This window comes from Phyllobates terribilis, unplaced genomic scaffold (assembly GCF_046119375.1).
Source record: "Phyllobates terribilis strain yellow unplaced genomic scaffold, ASM4611937v1 Scaffold_4__5_contigs__length_816908805, whole genome shotgun sequence".
NCBI lineage: Eukaryota > Metazoa > Chordata > Amphibia > Anura > Dendrobatidae > Phyllobates > Phyllobates terribilis.
This window is the reverse complement of record NW_027362764.1, coordinates 684937979-684955320: the sequence shown is the minus strand read 5'-3', so window position 1 is coordinate 684955320 and position 17342 is coordinate 684937979. Positions and strand designations below refer to the sequence as shown.

Here is a 17342-nt window from a genome sequence, read left to right as displayed (position 1 = left end):
TTTACCTGTAAATGCAGGACCTTGATCACTAGATATTATCTGTGGAATACCATATCTACACACAAATTCCTTACATATCTTTGAAGCAGTTATTTCTGCTGTCTGTGAGGCTGTTGGATAAGCCTCTACCCACCCTGAGAATTGATCAACACATACCAAGACATATTGCAATCTACCAACTTTAGGTAGTTGAATGTAATCAATCTGCAGAATTTGGAAAGGACCCGTGGTTGATGGGAGGTGAGAAGGTGGGGCTTTCACAGCTCCTCCAGCATTTTGCTGGAGACATGTTTGACAAGACAAACATTTTCTTTTTGCAATAACTGTGAAACCTGGTGCACACCAGTACGTATATACCAAATTTCGCATCGCGGTTTTACCTCCATGGGTTAAACCATGTGCAGCATCTGCTAACGCTGTCAGCAGAGATTTTGGGGCCACTGGTTTACCTTCACCGTTTCTCCAGAGGCCTTCTGAATCCTGGGTGCATCCTATGTCCTTCCATCGGGCCTTTTCCTGAGGAGAACAATTATTTTGCATTGTTTGCAGTTTTTCCCAATTTGGGATTTCAATCAGATTCATCATATGGGTGTTTAAAACTTTGCTTGCTGCCGTTTTTGCAGCTGCATCAGCTCTGTTGTTTCCTTTTGCTACTGGATCTTGTCCAGTGGTATGAGCCTGACACTTGATGACAGCAATCTCCTTTGGGAGATTCACTGCATCAAGTAACTGAGCAATTTCTCCTGAGTGGCTTATTGGAGAACCACTAGCAGTGAGAAAATTTCTCATTTTCCATATAGTACCAAAATCATATATTACACCAAATGCGTACCTTGAGTCTGAATAAATGTTAACACGTTGTCCTTCTGCTAGCTGGCATGCTTTTGTGAGTGCAATTAGTTCTGCTCTTTGTGCTGAGTGTGGTGTTCCTAATGCTTCAGCATGGACCACATTGTGGTCATCCACGACTGTAAACCCAGAATTCAATTCTCCTGTGTCTGTTTGCCTGTGGCAACTTCCATCAACGTAAAACACCAGATCTGGGTTTTGCAGCGGTTCTTCTTGTAAATCTGCCCTAGGCAGTGTCAATGTTTGCGTGTGAAGTACACAATCATGTTCATCAGGGCATGCCATTCTGTCAAACTCACTGTCTGTGTCAAATTCACCAGTCTCACCATTCACTCCCTCTCTCTGAGACAAGAGTGTCTCATATGGTAGTAAAGTAGCAGGGTTCAACTGGGAACATCTGCGTAAAGTGATGTGACTTGGCTGTAAGAGTGTCACTTCCCATCTGGTAAGTCTGGCCTGGGTGACATGCTTGGTCCTCTGGCAGTTGAGCAGTGCATACACAGAGTGGGGGACCCATACAATCAAGGAGTGCATGAGAACCAGGTCTGAAGATTTCTCCACAGAAAATGCTGCTGCTGCAACGGCCTTAAGACAAGCATGCATTCCTCGTGCAACCGGGTCTAGTTCTGAGCTGTAGTAGGCAATTGGTCTGTTAGCATCATTATGACGTTGAGTTAATACAGCTTGAGCATGCCCTTGTACTTCATGGCAAAAAAGATGAAAAGGGAGAGCATAATTGGGTAAACTAAGAGCAGGGGCAGAGATCAAGGCTTCCTTCAGTTCTACAAAAGCAGTTTGAACTTCCTCTGTATGCTCAAAAGGTTCTGGGACAGTATCTTTGGTAAGGGCATACAGTGGTGTGGAATATAAAGAAAAACAAGGAATCCACTGTCTACAGTATCCAACCATCCCTAAAAACTGTCTCCTCTGTTTCTTGTTATAGGGAATGGTCATATGTTTAATGGCCATTACTCTTTCTGTCAAGAGATGTCTTAGTCCTTTTGTCAAACAGTGTCCAATGTATACTACCTTAGTCTGGCACAGTTGCAACTTGGCAAGTGCTGCTTTGTGTCCGTTTTCTGCTAGAAAGCACAGAAGGGCTTCTGCATCTTCCAGACTCTCATCTTTTGAAACAGAACACAGCAACAGGTCATCCACATACTGAATCAAGATGGATCCGCATGGGAGCACTAGATCTGCCAGGTTGTTACTGAGTGCTTGACTGAAGATGGTAGGTGAGTTTAGAAAACCTTGTGGCAACCGAGTCCATGTATACTGCTGTCCTCTGTAAGTAAAGGCAAAAAGGTACTGGGAGTCAGGGTGAATGGGGATGGAGAAGAAAGCGGAACACAGATCTATGACAGAAAAATAAGAACTATTTGCTGGGATCTGCATTAAGATAGTAGCTGGATTTGGAACGACTGGGTGTAATGGTACAACCACTTCATTTATGGTCCTTAGATCTTGAACCATCCTCCACTGTCCCTTACTACCAGGTTTCTTGATGGGGAAAATAGGACTGTTACATGGACTCTGAATTTTCTTCAACACACCTTGTATCAAGAGTGATTTAATAGTTGGGGCTATGCCAACTTCAGCTTCTGGTTTTAATGGGTATTGAGTTTTACAGGGGAGGATACAGTGAGGTTTTAAGTCAATTTGCACAGGTTGGACATGATTCATGTTACCAACCTCAGTAGAATCAGTATTCCACAATTTAGGTGGGACCTTTGTCAACATTGATTCTACCGCCGGATCCAATATTTTGGAGACCAATATGGTATCTGGACTCATGTACAATAAATTCACTGCATCCTCCGTATGACCCTTGGGTACCTGTAAATGTACTCCATCCGGGGTACAAAATATGGTACAATTCAGTTTACATAGCAGGTCCCGTGCCACGAGGCTTATCGGGGCATCTGCTGACAACAGAAAAGAATGTTCAGTTGTAATGGGACCTATAGTAACCCTAGTTGGATCTGAAATAGAAAGAAAATTAGGTTTTCCTGTGACTCCAACCGTTTTCAATTTTTCTCCTGTTTTGGGAAGGAATGAGTTATCATTAATTAGAGACACTGAAGCACCTGTGTCAATAAGAAAAGGTACAGTTTCTCCTGCCACTTCACAGTGTAAAACTGGTTCTCTAGAGGAAAAGGAAGAAGTGTTTAAAGGCATTAAAGGGTTAACCATATATTGCACAGTTTCACTATCATCTAGTCAACTCTGTTTATCTTCTTCCTGCTTTTGTTGTTTCTTTGGTTTCTTGCAATACCTGGCAATGTGATCCTTCCCATTGCAATTGAAACACCTAAAATCCTTCCCTTTTGAGTTGTCATCCTTGTTAGCAGTGCCTGTGGTTTTCAGAGTTCTCTCTGTAGCAGATATTTGTAACTGCATTAATCTTTCTTCCTTTTTCTTTTGTGCCCCCTCTAGATTTTTCTCGTGATGATATAAATCAGCTAACACACTATCCATAGTTAAAGTTTTCCAATGAGGCATCTGAGTGGTTAATCTGCTTTTTAACACCTTAGTTAACCCATCAACAAATGTTTGGATAAGAATTATAGCTACTTCAGGAACTTCAAATAGACTTTTTTCACCACTCTGATCTTTCACCAACTGACTGAATCTGTGATAATACTCTCTTACTGATTCAGTTGACCCTTGTTGTATATTGCTTATAGTATTCCAATCAGGGGTTTGCTTAAACATTTCCTTATAATTGTGACGAATTTTATCCCACTGATTTTGTACGTCATCAATTTTGAACTCTGGATTAGGTCCAGTATATTGAGTATTCTTAAGTAATTCTACAACCTCTGCAGGTGTAAATACAGTATGCAAGATTTGTAGAATATCTTGACCATATAGTTGATGTGTATGAAAGATCTTATCTAACATTTCCCAAGATCTTCTGGGATTTTTCCTATATTCACCCACTTGCTTATTTATCTCAAACAAATCAGTGCAAGTGTAAGGTTTTCTCATCTTCCATGACTGGTTACCTGGGCCTGTGATTTCTTGCATGGGGTACATTTGAGCAGGGGGATTGTTTTGTAGGCGCCTTCTACCTTCAGTTATAATGTTATCTGTGCTTACATTGGTATAATTTTTATCTATTATTGGTGTTTTGTCAGAATATTCTTCCAATTCCCTATTTGGGTATAATTCTTCTCTTACTACAGTGGTCCTAGCAAGTGTTCCTTCATGCACCTTCTCATCTATACTAGCACCAGATGATGATGGGCTTGTTTTTATAAAACCAGTATCTGTGATCATGGATAAAGGTGCATCGGGACCTATTGGGGCAGAAGCTTGCAATGGGGAAGGTGTGGTTACGGATGCATAAGGCTGAGCTGCTTGTGCAACTCTGGCAGCCCGGGCTTGGTCTACCAGGCTCTGGGCCATGCAGGCTATCATTTGTTCATCATCACAATCCATCATATTTAATAATTTTGGTTTACTAGAATAATATGATGGTGGGGCACGAGGCATAAGAGGAGTCACGGATACTGGATTAGTGGTAGATGCAGCTACGTCTAACCAAGAACAGTACATTTTCTGTTCTTCCTCACTGATACAGCAAGGTGATATAGTCTTTAATAGAGTAATATCTAATGTGCCTTCGATTGGTAGATCAGGCAAAACAGATCTCCATCTAGTCCATATATTGAATGCTGGTTGCCCATATGTATCAATCATATAAATCATCGGACTCCCTTCTGAGTATTGAACACATTTAATTTCCTTCTGTGGGGTTTTGCCGGATTTAGCACAATTGCTATGGACATTCCCCATTTCCTCTTTGGAGTTATTTTATTACAGGAAATAAATGTGGGTCTCGTCAGACCAACTTATGAGTTAACAATATTCAGTGTAAATATATATATATATGAATGATACTAAGTTTCTTATCACTTTTCAAACTTATTTTTCTAAACTAAGTTATTAGTTCAAACAATTAATGATAATAACCGTATGTCTATTTGTAATTTTTATCTGGTTATTCCAATATGTTTGCTCAGAGTGCTGTGCAATATTAATACCACTGTCCCATCTCATTAGCTTGTGCTTGTGAAACGTTCACTGAACAGGAGAAACTGGCAGTGAGTGTGAGTGATATATTGATTAGGTAAACAATAGTAACAATAGTATATTACACAGCTCTCTAAGGAAACAGACCAGAAATATCAGCAATATTTACATGACAGTAAAACTTTATAACATTGAAATAAACTCTAATACCTTACGTACATTTACTATATACCCTTTGGGAGAGTGGATAAAATAAAGGCTAAAATAAATACCTCAGACGCTACTGGACAGGAACAAGAAGTTACTGACAGGCCAAAGTGGATGACCCCCCAACAACAGGGAATTCTCACCTGCAGCGCGCTTTTGTAGTAGTGATCCACCTGTCCAGCCAGCATACAGCTTGCAATTCTCCCGTCCAAAGTAGCGGCGTGAGGTCCCGGGTTTCGGCACCAACTGATATGGAATAACGTCTCAGTCTCCCAAAGGATGAGTGCACACACTATCTCTGCAGATTAAAGAAAGTTTTATTGTAGCCACAAGAGCTCTGATCAATATTAGAACAGAACTGCCTCCATTGTATTGGGGCACAATTCTTATAGTATAAATTGTGGGTTGTACATAGTAGGTGGGACATAGGAAGATTATAACATAACCAATCATCTTACAATATACACAACTAGCATCCAATCATTAGTAATCAGGCGATTACATAAAATACTTACCTATGTACTTATATAATTACTTGATGCAATGTACCTGTTTTGTTGGTCAATGTGCTTTCCCTAGATCAACCTGACCTCAAAAGGGCATTTTGACTAAGATAAGCAACCCCTGCAAATTCCACAGTGGCTTGGGTAAACTTTACATCTTTGCTTAGAGATTATTGATTAATCTTATTATAATTTAGTTGTTTAAGCAGCATATTTTACTACATTGGTTTATAGGAGTGTTAAAGGGTTATATTAAAAGGGATTAATTGATATGGTATACTAATTTTCCTATCAGTAGTGAACCAAAAATACACACACAACTAGCGCATGTCAACTAGACACGATGGCTGAGGCATAGAACTCAGAAAAATGATTATCGATTAACATTCCAAATGAATTTCCATAATTAACCATTTAACATTTCCCCCTTTTTTGAGAATAAAAGGACTTTAACTGAAATTTCTCAAAAGAAGATACATTCATCAATCATTTTTTCTTTCCTTCTTCCTTGGCAATATCATTAAATTTCCATAATAATAATAATAGTAATAATAGTATCAATATCGGATTATTGTTAAATAATGATGTGAATTCATGTTATGGTAAGCCGCGACTAATATTCATTTAATATGTATAATTATACTTCCCTATATCTAAATTGAAGCAATCGCGGGTTCAATCGTCATCATCTGATGTCATCGGGTCGTCGTCTCGTCTTCTTCTTGGTTCTTTTATAACACAGTCTTTAGATGAAAACTCCTTTGAAATAAATTACAGCATGTAGATATTGTACAGTCCATAATTGTGTTCATTATTGTTCAGTCCATAAACTGTACTCTTTATTAGAAAGATCATGTGTGTCAGTTGATAAGAAAACAAAGTCCATGGATGAAATGTAGCTTTAATATCTGTGCAGTGTCACCTGGACTTACGTTGGATCGTCTTTGGAATCTTCCGTGTGTCCGCACTGGTCTCGTGTCACTTTTGGAACAGATGTGAAGTCTTTGGTCAGTAAAGCAAGGGTTAACTTGACACTTTCCTGCTTTATATAGCACCATAACCTGTACTCAGTCCTTTATATACAGGACACATATGCCAGGTATTACCTGTTCACCAGCTTTCATTGAAGCGTTGCAGGTGATAAGAAACCAGTGGAACGTGATGAAACTTGAACACAACACAGTACATATAGGATCATCGTCCTCTGCCGTCCTGGTGATCAGTGGTGTGAATTGTATTGTATGTAATGGACACAGTCTATTATAACACTCAGCATTCACACCTGTTACCTTCTGAGACGTCCGGATATCAGTTGCTTCTTCTTGTAACTTTTGAGAATCTCTTTGATTTATAAAAATTAAAAGTCTTTATTAAGATAGAATTCATAATTGCGATGTCTTGATTGAAGTCTTCATTCCCTAATCTGATACCAAATCTGGCAGTTTTTCCTAACCTATAATATCACAGCGTACCATAGCAATCAGTAATATCCATCTAATTATTATCAAAATATTAAAATAAATTATGTTTGGAATAATAAACAATAATAGATAATAATTCATTATCAATCAAGTTCTCCATATGATAGAACATTTTTATGTCATAGGTGTAATTACCTTTTCCAACCCATAGGTGTCAGTGTATTTTGAAAAAACAAGTTTTTATATCTTTATTAAACCAATAATATCAAAGAATGTATACTCCTAAACCAAAATGAATAAATATATGAATGTATGAATGAATGAATGAATGAATAAATGAATGAATGAATTGTTGTGTTTACTCAGAAAATGTAAACATTTTTTTCCTTAGCAATATATATTTAATGAAGCAATACTCTTGTATTAGACATTACTTTATTAAATATTAATGTGTTTTCTCAATTGAGATATTGAACTCAAATAAAATCAAATGAGAATTAAAAAATGAAAAAATAGAAAAATAAGAAGTATAAAGTAAGAATACAATTTTAAAAATGAAAAATAAAATTAAGAGTAAAAATAAGAATAAAAATAAAAATAAGGCCTTTAAATTTTAATGACAAATGCAGAGTAATTATATTCTCCATAAAAAATACCCTTATATCTTCATTATCTGGATGATTTCATATTTGTCATAACCTTGTACCACCAAAAAATATTAAATTATGCAACTTTGCATGTAATACCCTTCTTAATTATACCATAGTACCTTATTATTATTTCTTCTTTATTAAAATGTGTGGAAAATAAGTATTGATCAAAAGTGATTATGTAATCAGGATCAAAAACACATTTTCCCCCTTAATACCAAAAATATTATTTTATAAAATTTATGTATATATCAGAACCAAATTAAAAATAATTATTCTTCTAGAAATATTGTGCATAAATTTCATATCGATGAGTAGCATAGATTTGACTAAAGAGAGGTGTGTACCTATTTAGGTAACCATTAAAAATAATATTATAGTTATTCAAGAATATTATCATGTGGAAAATTATTCTAAATATAAATTTGCTTTGTAAACCATTTTGATGTGTGGTTACCCTTATCCACTATTAGTTAAATCAAGAAATAATAATTATTAAAGAAATATAGAAATATATATGTAGATAATACCTAATTATGTATTATAATTTCCTCAGAATTAAATATATTTTTGTACCTTCACATAAACAAACATTTTTTTTTTCAAACATACAAACATACGAGGCCTCTGTCACATCAATCACACTTAGCAGCTGCTGATTTACTCATCTGTCACCTTCACTCTGACATTCACAGATCTGTTCAACTCAAACATTCCACATATGAAGTTTTAGATATATATATATATATTTTACCCAAAATTGTTGTATCCCAATTTATTAATGCGCATTGCCATATCAATTGAATATCTTTATATTTCTTTGAATATTCCCCAAGTACATATTATATAATATGAGAGTAAGTCACTGGAATTTCAGACACTTGAAAAAACTCTTGTCTTAGATTCATTTTTCACTGGCTGCCCGGTCTTAAGTTACATCAGTTGAAAATAGAATGAATGGGATCCTATACTATTAGCTCAAAGTTCAAAGGCCGCAGCTGTCACACGTCATGCTGTAAAGCTACTTTAATTTGCACGAACACTTCATGCACAGAAAATATTAGCAACACAAAAGAATTAATAAGTATTACATATATACTATAGTTCAACTAGATATATTGTTATTATTTTAAAATGTTATACACATAAAGTCATGCAATTTTTTCACTTCCTGTGTGAATAAAGAAATAAATCCATTTTAGAGTTCTTTGATCAAATCCTGCTTTGGAATGAAAACTCTAAGGAAATGTAAGAAAATAAAATTAAATATCAAATTCATACAGAAACAGAATTATTTAAATATCTTATACATATATTGGTTGGTTCTAATGTAATTCAAAATATTGCTACTTAAATTTATATATATGAAGCTCTAATTTATTAATTAATATATATATATATATATATTTTATAAACGTATATATAAATACAATTATACGCAATCTCTACTTAGACAAGTGTATATATATATATATATATATATATATATATATATGAACTATTAGAAACTATGTAACTACAATTTTACTGTATAAGATTATAAATAAATATTGAGACATTGTATTACATTTTGATACAACATTATAATTGCAGTTTTTCCTTAGCCACTCCCTAAACCAAATCTTCTGTCTCTCTCAAATATCTCCAGGAACGCCCTATTTAGGAAAGATATTTTTCTATCCTTCAAAACCTCAGAGAACTGCCTGTTCTTCTGTCCACATTCCATGACGTCACTGTGAGTTGGTCGTCTCACCTGTCTCTGTCCATCAGTTTCAGCCATTTTCCTTTTTAGAGAATCACAGTTCTGACTGAGAATTAACTCATTTTGTGGAGAGATTGATCTTTGCACTGGCTAATATGGCTTATAACATATATGAAATCTTCTGCATATTTGATAGAGTTCACTATGGGGATGACTCAGTCTAGGAGAGTTTGATATTGGCTTTTGGTAAGATTTTACCTTTCCTGGTTTTATAAATATAGCTTGATTTATTTTCTTTTCACGATTCTCATGTTTTCTAACAAAATCCAGCATCTGCGCACATTCAAATAATGAATTTTTTTGTGATGCCATAACTTGGGAAACTGAATTTAGGAATTTGAATTTTTGTACAAAAGTTGTTATCATATGTTGTACTTTTCCATTTTTGATGAGAGCTTTGTACAACCGTTCAAATATGGACATGAATGTATATGTACATTCCTTCCTACCAATCCTTAGTTTCTGCAGATCTTCTATGTTGGGAAAATCCTTTGTGACACAATAAATCAAGTATCTTAATCTGTCAGAATCATTTTCCCATCCATTAGGAGAGTCATTTTCACAGGGCATTAAATGTAAACGTCTGGACAATGTCACAGGAATCCATATTTTAAATAATTGATTCCTCTCCTCATTGGATAAATCAAACTTATCAGAGAAGCTCTCAAATGTCTCTGAATTTCTACAGGCATGGATTTTGACATCATATTTTGGCATGATTTTGTATAATTTCAGCAAATTTTTCCTCATTTTAATTTGGAGTTGAGCCTGGGTAATTCCAGAATTCTCTGATATTTTTAGTGGCTCTTGTACGTCCGTTCCTCCTACGTCACTCACGTCTCCTCCCACATCACCTAGTATGTCGGTTTCTCGTATGTCAGTCATGTCTCCTCCCATGTCAGGTTTCTGTATGTCCGTCTCTTGGTCAGACCCAAGGTCACCTTCAGTTACAGACACGTGTTTTACTTCTTGTTAATTTTCCACATTACAGTCAGAATCAGTATCACCGTCTGACACTTCTACACTATTTTCCTGCTTAGAAATCTCTAACACAAGACTATGAAAAAAATCTACCAAATGTAGAATATTTCTCAATTTCTGTTTGTCTCTATTTACCAATTTAGAAGTTAACTGTAAATTCTGCAATTCACATTCTTTGTATAAACTGAGCCACAAAACTTCTATGTCATCTCCTACATTAACTTTGAAATTAATATTACTTTGTTTAGCAAAAGAAGAAATTATATCCATATTTTGCTTACCTTAAGATTCCTTGGCTTCTCTTTATCAGCATGTCCTGTATTCAGTTCGTCTGATTCTTTTCCTGTGTGATTCTGTTCCTTGTTAGTACCTCTGCTTCCTGTCTTTCCTCAGTCTGTAGGTCCTTTCTGCTTCTCGTGACAAACTAGTGAATTTACTGACACGTGAACAACAGCTGTTCAGCTCGTCAGGACTCCCCCCTTGTTCACAGAAGAAATTCACTTACTTAATGTAAAAAACAAAAAAACAGGACTGGCTGGCTCACCATTGTAAAATAATACTCTTCCTGTATTATTTTTTTCTACTGAGGACTTCTCAAAGTATCAATATCACGATATTCTTATGAAAAAATGTATCTATTTATTCTTGGATTGTCCATTAAAAAGAATCAGATTGCAGCAGGTACATACAATAATTAGTTATAAAGTAATTGTCCATTTGTCCATAATTAGCTTAATTGTTGAGATTCACCCATCTTTCCTTGGATCCTGGCTGGTAAATCATGTCTATGTCCAGCATGTGTCCAGGCCTACATGTCATCTGCTTCTCAGCATGAAGATTCTGTGTCTTGTGGGGTGGGCAGAGCAAGAGAGCCCCCCCTTTTTGTAACATGGGCTTTTATAGCCAGTCGTATGGACACCTGTTCAACATATGGTAGTGAACCAAAAATACACACACAAATAGCGCATGTCAACTAGACACGATGGCTGAGGCATAGAACTCAGAAAAATGATTATCGATTAACATTCCAAATGAATTTCCATAATTAACCATTTAACAGAGACCGCCTGGGAATGCCAGGTGCTGTAGGCTTTTGCTTTTTCTTTCCTTCCACCAGCAGGGGGCACTCTCTTCTATGCCTTTTTTCCATTCCCTTTCACAAGTGCACACACTCATTCTCTTTTCTTTTTTTCATTTGCTTTCTCTCTTGCGCTATTTCATCTCTGCAAAATACCAGCATCCTTCTGATCACCGTGGGCCTCCAGCATTGTTGCTTCTTTACTTTTAATACTAGGCTCCTTTTCACCAGGACCAGCGTCTCCCGCGTGGCTGGAGGCAACCACCGGTAACCCCAAGCAGAAGACGTTTGCAGGCAACACGACCCTCCCCCCTGAAGAGCAGCTCAAAGTCACTGGCAACCATCTCACCCTCTTCCTTCATTCACCCTGGACGTCTCGCTCCGCCCCCAAGTTACGGGTCCAGCTTGCTCTTTCTGTCACATTACCGCGATTAAGGGTTTAGCCTGCAGGAGACCCTGCGCCGATCCATTTTTGAAGACACCTGATGCGGCGGGTGAATCACTGCTAAACAAACCACACCTGTAGGGACGGCACAGCCTTCGCATGGACCCTTCGGAGCCCGCCCCGTCACGGCCAGATTGCTCGCCACCAAGCGATCCTGAGAAAGGCTGGCCGGGCGATGGATCAAGCAGCGTCTACTGGCCATACCACCTTGGATACGCCTGATCTCGTCTGATCTCAGAAGCAAAGCAGGGCTGGGCTCGGACAGTACTTGGATGGGAGACTTCCTGGGAACACCGGGTGCTGTAGACAATTTTGATGACGTTTTGCCCTACTGCCCAGCTCAGCTAGCATGGAACGGCTACTTGCCGGACACCGACCTTAAGTATCTTAGACGATGGAAGCCCCAAGGCCTCTGAGCCAGTTGGCAGCTAAGTACGCTACCACGCAGGCCTGACACCGAGCTCCTTGCCACGGTTAGGAGTGCTTATTGACTCCCCAGCTCGCTGTATGGAAATGATGGCGTTAAAAGCACCCAGGGCCGTGAAGGGGCCAGGCTTTCAGCAGGTGCCCAGGGAAGGTTTTCGATGCCGGCCGCCTAGCGAGGGCCAGCACAAGTAACATGTTTCTCTGCAAAGAAGCTTGTGTAACCAAGCCAGACGGCTGACAAAGAGCTAACCTCAGTGCAAGGAAGGTGCAGAAGGAATTGGGGAGGGGGGGGGTGATTCCTGCTAGGGCTCTGAAATCATAAAACAGGCAGGAGAGTCTGACGCATGGTGACGGAGAGGTTGTAGGGGCAGATAGGGGGTGTTGTCACGTGCGAGCACGTGTACATGCTGGCTTGTGTGTGAGAGTGCGCTTCCTAGGTGTGGCGCGCTGCAGACAGTCAAAGGGATTGTTCACTTTCATTAAAAGTTAATCCACGGCTGCAGGGTATTAGAAAGCAACTAACCGCGCTGTACTCACCCTACCCGGGTCTACCGGTGAGTCTCGCCTCTGCTCCCGGCCTGTGTTATTGGCCGCGAAGCTGACGTTCCGTCGACAGCGCTGCAGCCGATCAGTGAGCTCAGCGGCTCTGAGTGGGGCCTTCTGTCTACAAGACCTTTTAAGGAAGCCAGCAAGAAAATTGAAGAGAAGGGAAAGCACAAAAGGACCTGGTCTTGCTGAGCACTGGAAAGGGCAGCCGGCAGCCAGACTTCAAAGTAGAAAAGCAGCAAGTGAGAGGCTTGTCTCTGCCTACGGCCACACCACCCTGAACACGCCCGATCTTGTCTGATCTCAGAAGCTAAGCAGGGTTGGGCCTGCTTAGTACTTGGATGGGAGACCTCCTGGGAATACAAGGTGCTGTAGGCTTTTGCTTTTTCTTTCCTTCCACCAGCAGGGGGCACTCTCTTCTATGCCTTTTTTCCATTCCCTTTCACAAGTGCACACATTCATTCTCTTTACTTTTTTTCATTTGCTTTCTCTCTTGCGCTATTTCATCTCTGCAAAATACCAGCATCCTTCTAATCACCGTGGGCCTCCAGCATTGTTGCTTCTTTACTTTTAATACTAGGCTCCTTTTCACCAGGACCAGCGTCTCCCGCGTGGCTGGAGGCAACCACCGGTAACCCCAAGCAGAAGACCTTTGCAGGCAACACGACCCTCCCCCCTGAAGAGCAGCTCAAAGTCACTGGCAACCATCTCACCCTCTTCCTTCATTCACCCCTGGACATCTCGCTCCGCCCCCAAGTTACGGGTCCAGCTTGCTCTTTCTGTCACATTACCACGATGAAGGGTTTAGCCTGCAGGAGACCCTGCGCCGAGACATTTTTGAAGACACCTGATTCGGCGGGTGAATCACTGCTAAACAAACCACACCTGTAGGGACGGCACAAACTTTGCATGGACCCTTCGGAGCCCGCCCCGTCACGGCCAGATTGCTCGCCACCAAGCGATCCTGAGAAAGGCTGGCCAGGCGATGGATCGAGCAGCTTCTACTGGCCATACCACCTTGGATACGCCCGATCTCATCTTATCTTGGAAGCAAAGCAGGGCTGGGCTCGGACAGTACTTGGATGGGATACCTCCTGGGAACACCGGGTCCTGTAGACCATTTTGATGACGTTTTGCCCTACTGCCCAGCTCGGCTAGCATGGAACGGCGCCTTGCCGGACACCGACCTTAAGTAACTTAGATGATGGAAGCCCCAAGGCTTCTGAACCAGTTGGCAGCTAAGTACGCTACCCTGCCGCCTTCACGCAGGCCTGACACCGAGCTCCTTGCCACGGCTAGGAGTGCTTATTGACTCCGCAGCTCGCCGTGTGGAAATGATGGCGTTAAAAGCTCTCAGGGCCGTGAAGGGGCCAGGCTTTCAGCAGGTGCCCAGGGAAGGTTTTGGATGCCGGCCGCCTAGCGAGGGCCAGCAGAAGGAACATGTTTCTCTGCAAAAAAGCTTGTGTAACCAAGCCAGACGGCTGCCAAAGAGCTAACCTCAGTGCAAGGATGGTGCGGAAGGAATTGGGGAGGGGGGGGGGTGATTCCTGCTAGGCCCCTGAAATTATAAAACAGGCAGGAGAGTCTGACGCATGGTGACGGAGAGGTTGTAGGGGCAGATAGGGGGTGTTGTCACGTGCGAGCACGTGTGCATGCTGGCTTGTGTGTGAGAGTGCGCTTCCTAGGTGTGGCGCGCTGCAGACAGTCAAAGGGATTGTTCCCTTTCATTAAAAGTTAATCCCCGGCTGCAAGCTATTAGAAAGCAACTAACCGCGCTCTACTCACCCTACCCGGGTCTACCGGTGAGTCTCGCCTCTGCTCCCGGCCTGTGGCATTGGCCGTGAAGCTGACGTTCCGTCGACAGCGCTGCAGCCGATCAGTGTCTACAAGACCTTTTAAGGAAGCCAGCAAAAAAATTGAAGAGAAGGGAAAGCACAAAAGGACCTGGTCTTGCTGAGCACTGGAAAGGGCAGCCGGCAGCCAGACGTCAAAGTAGAAAAGCAGCAAGTGAGAGGTTTGTTTCTGTCTATGGCCACACCACCCTGAACATGCCTGATCTCATCTGATCTTGGAAGCTAAGCTGGGTCGGGCCTGGTTATTACTTGGATGGGAGACTGTAAAATAATACTCTTCCTGTATTATTTTTTTCTACTGAGGACTTCTCAAAGTATCAATATCACGATATTCTTATAAAAAAATTTATCTATTTATTCTTGGATTGTCCATTAAAAAGAATCAGATTGCAGCAGGTATATACAATAATTAGTTATAAAGTAATTGTCCATTTGTCCATAATTAGCTTAATTGTTGAGATTCACCCATCTTTCCTTGGATCCTGGCTGGTAAATCATGCCTTTGTCCAGCATGTGTCCAGGCCTACATGTCATCTGATTCTCAGCATGAAGATTCTGTGTCTTGTGTGGTGGGCAGAGCAAGAGAGCCCCCCCTTTCTGTACCATGGGCTTTTATAGCCAGTCGTATGGCACACCTGTTCTACATATGGTAGTTGATATGGAATAACGTCTCAGTCTCCCAAAGGATGAGTGCACACACTATCTCTGCAGATTAAAGAAAGTTTTATTGTAGCCACAAGAGCTCTGATCAATATTAGAACAGAACTGCCTCCATTGTATTGGGGCACAATTCTTATAGTATAAATTGTGGGTTGTACATAGTAGGTGGGACATAGAAGATTATAACATAACCAATCATCTTACAATATAAACAACTAGCATCCAATCATTAGTAATCAGGCGATTACATAAAATGCTTACCTATGTACTTATATAATTACTTGATGCAATGTACCTGTTTTGTTGGTCAATGTGCTTTCCCTAGATCAACCTGACCTCAAAAGGGCATTTTGACTAAGATAAGCAACCCCTGCAAATTCCACAGTGGCTTGGGTAAACTTTACATCTTTGCTTAGAGATTATTGATTAATCTTATTATAATTTAGTTGTTTAAGCAGCATATTTTACTACATTGGTTTATAGGAGTGTTAAAGGGTTATATTAAAAGAGATTAATTGATATGGTTTACTAATTTTCCTATCATTTTCCTCTCTCTGATAATAATATTATCACTTGTCACTTACACCTCTACATCAAAGTAATAGTATCTTCTGCCCTCTCTCCGAAAAGGAGGGGGAGGAGCAAGGAGAGGTATTTCAGAATTTTCATTTGCCGGAAGGAGATGAACGTTTAAGACGTTCTTGGGTCTTCGGATTTTGTTTATGGCCCACTTACATAATTTTATGAGCAATATGATGATGAAAGCAAACAGACAAATTTGTAGGAACATGTGACCTACACCGACAATCCATCCTCCTATACCTTTAAACCAGTTAGCAGGGTTCAACCATTGTAACCAACTGCTAAAAATGGTTTCATCATCATGGGAATGTTCTTCTCTGAATCTTTCTTTTAATTCCATGGCTTTGGCGATGTGTTTATCTACTCTGACTGAAAAATTGGCATCTACATAGTTGCAACAGGCAGGACCGATTATCTGACACATACCTCCTTGACTGGCCGTTAAATAGTCCAATACTATAGTATGTTGATTTAGTACTTTTGCATGAAACCGAGTTTGATTGTTTAGTATTAGGATGGCATCGAATACTTCATCTGTGACATTATCAAACAATTCTGCTAATTGTTCAATGTTATGAGAATTGTGGATAGCCAATCCTGTAATTGTGAGAGTGAGTCCAAACTTTGTGTACCATGGAGTGTGTATCAAAGGCTGGGTTTTAGCTCTTCTCTTCTGCATTATATGTCTTGGTATCTGATCAAGGTCTATCTCATCATGGGCGATGGTCCATGTAGCTAGGGTCAATCTTGCTAGGGTACATGTACCAACACCATCATAAGGTAGAAATTTGTAAGCAAAAGTTCCACAAACATAATACATATTTTCTGGAAGAATGATATGTTCTCCACCTAAATGGGATAGTAACCTATAAGAAATTTCAGATGCATACCATATGAGGGGTTGTAACCTCGGGGACGGGCACCAGGGGTGTCTTACTATTCCTCTTACTGTTTGATTGCATGTATTCGTATCTTCATTATATCCTGAACTATTTATTAAATCATGCAACAAACCTGATGTTCCTTCGGTTAATTCGTATACTAGGCCCCCGAATAGAGTAGATCCTTCATTATTTTCTGATGTATAGGGGACATGACTTGGTAGAAATATAACCTGTAATGATTCTAGATTAACAGGTATGGATCCCAACTCATTATTTGTAATATTAATTCTATTACATCGTATGCTGGTAGATCCTGGACCACATACAGCTATGCTGTGGGGTGTAATGAGGGATAGATCTCGAATCGCTACCCACCATGGTGGAGCTGTCCATCCTGCTATTGGAAGGGACACACGAGTGTTGTTATATCGTGAAGCACTTAGATTTGTGGGGAATG

General features: G+C 39.9%; 1 non-coding gene and 2 pseudogenes across 1 annotated transcript; all 3 read left to right on the top strand.

The window, feature by feature from the left end:
• Nucleotides 1–12123: 12123 nt before the first annotated feature.
• LOC141267463 (5S ribosomal RNA) lies at nucleotides 12124–12243 on the top strand (annotated as a pseudogene).
• Nucleotides 12244–13165: 922 nt separating this feature from the next.
• Nucleotides 13166–13284, top strand: LOC141267064 (5S ribosomal RNA). The gene has a single exon (XR_012321081.1). It is a non-coding gene; the product is annotated as a 5S ribosomal RNA (ribosomal RNA).
• A 621-nt stretch (nucleotides 13285–13905) lies between these two features.
• LOC141269766 (5S ribosomal RNA) lies at nucleotides 13906–14025 on the top strand (annotated as a pseudogene).
• The last annotated feature ends 3317 nt before the right edge of the window (nucleotides 14026–17342 follow it).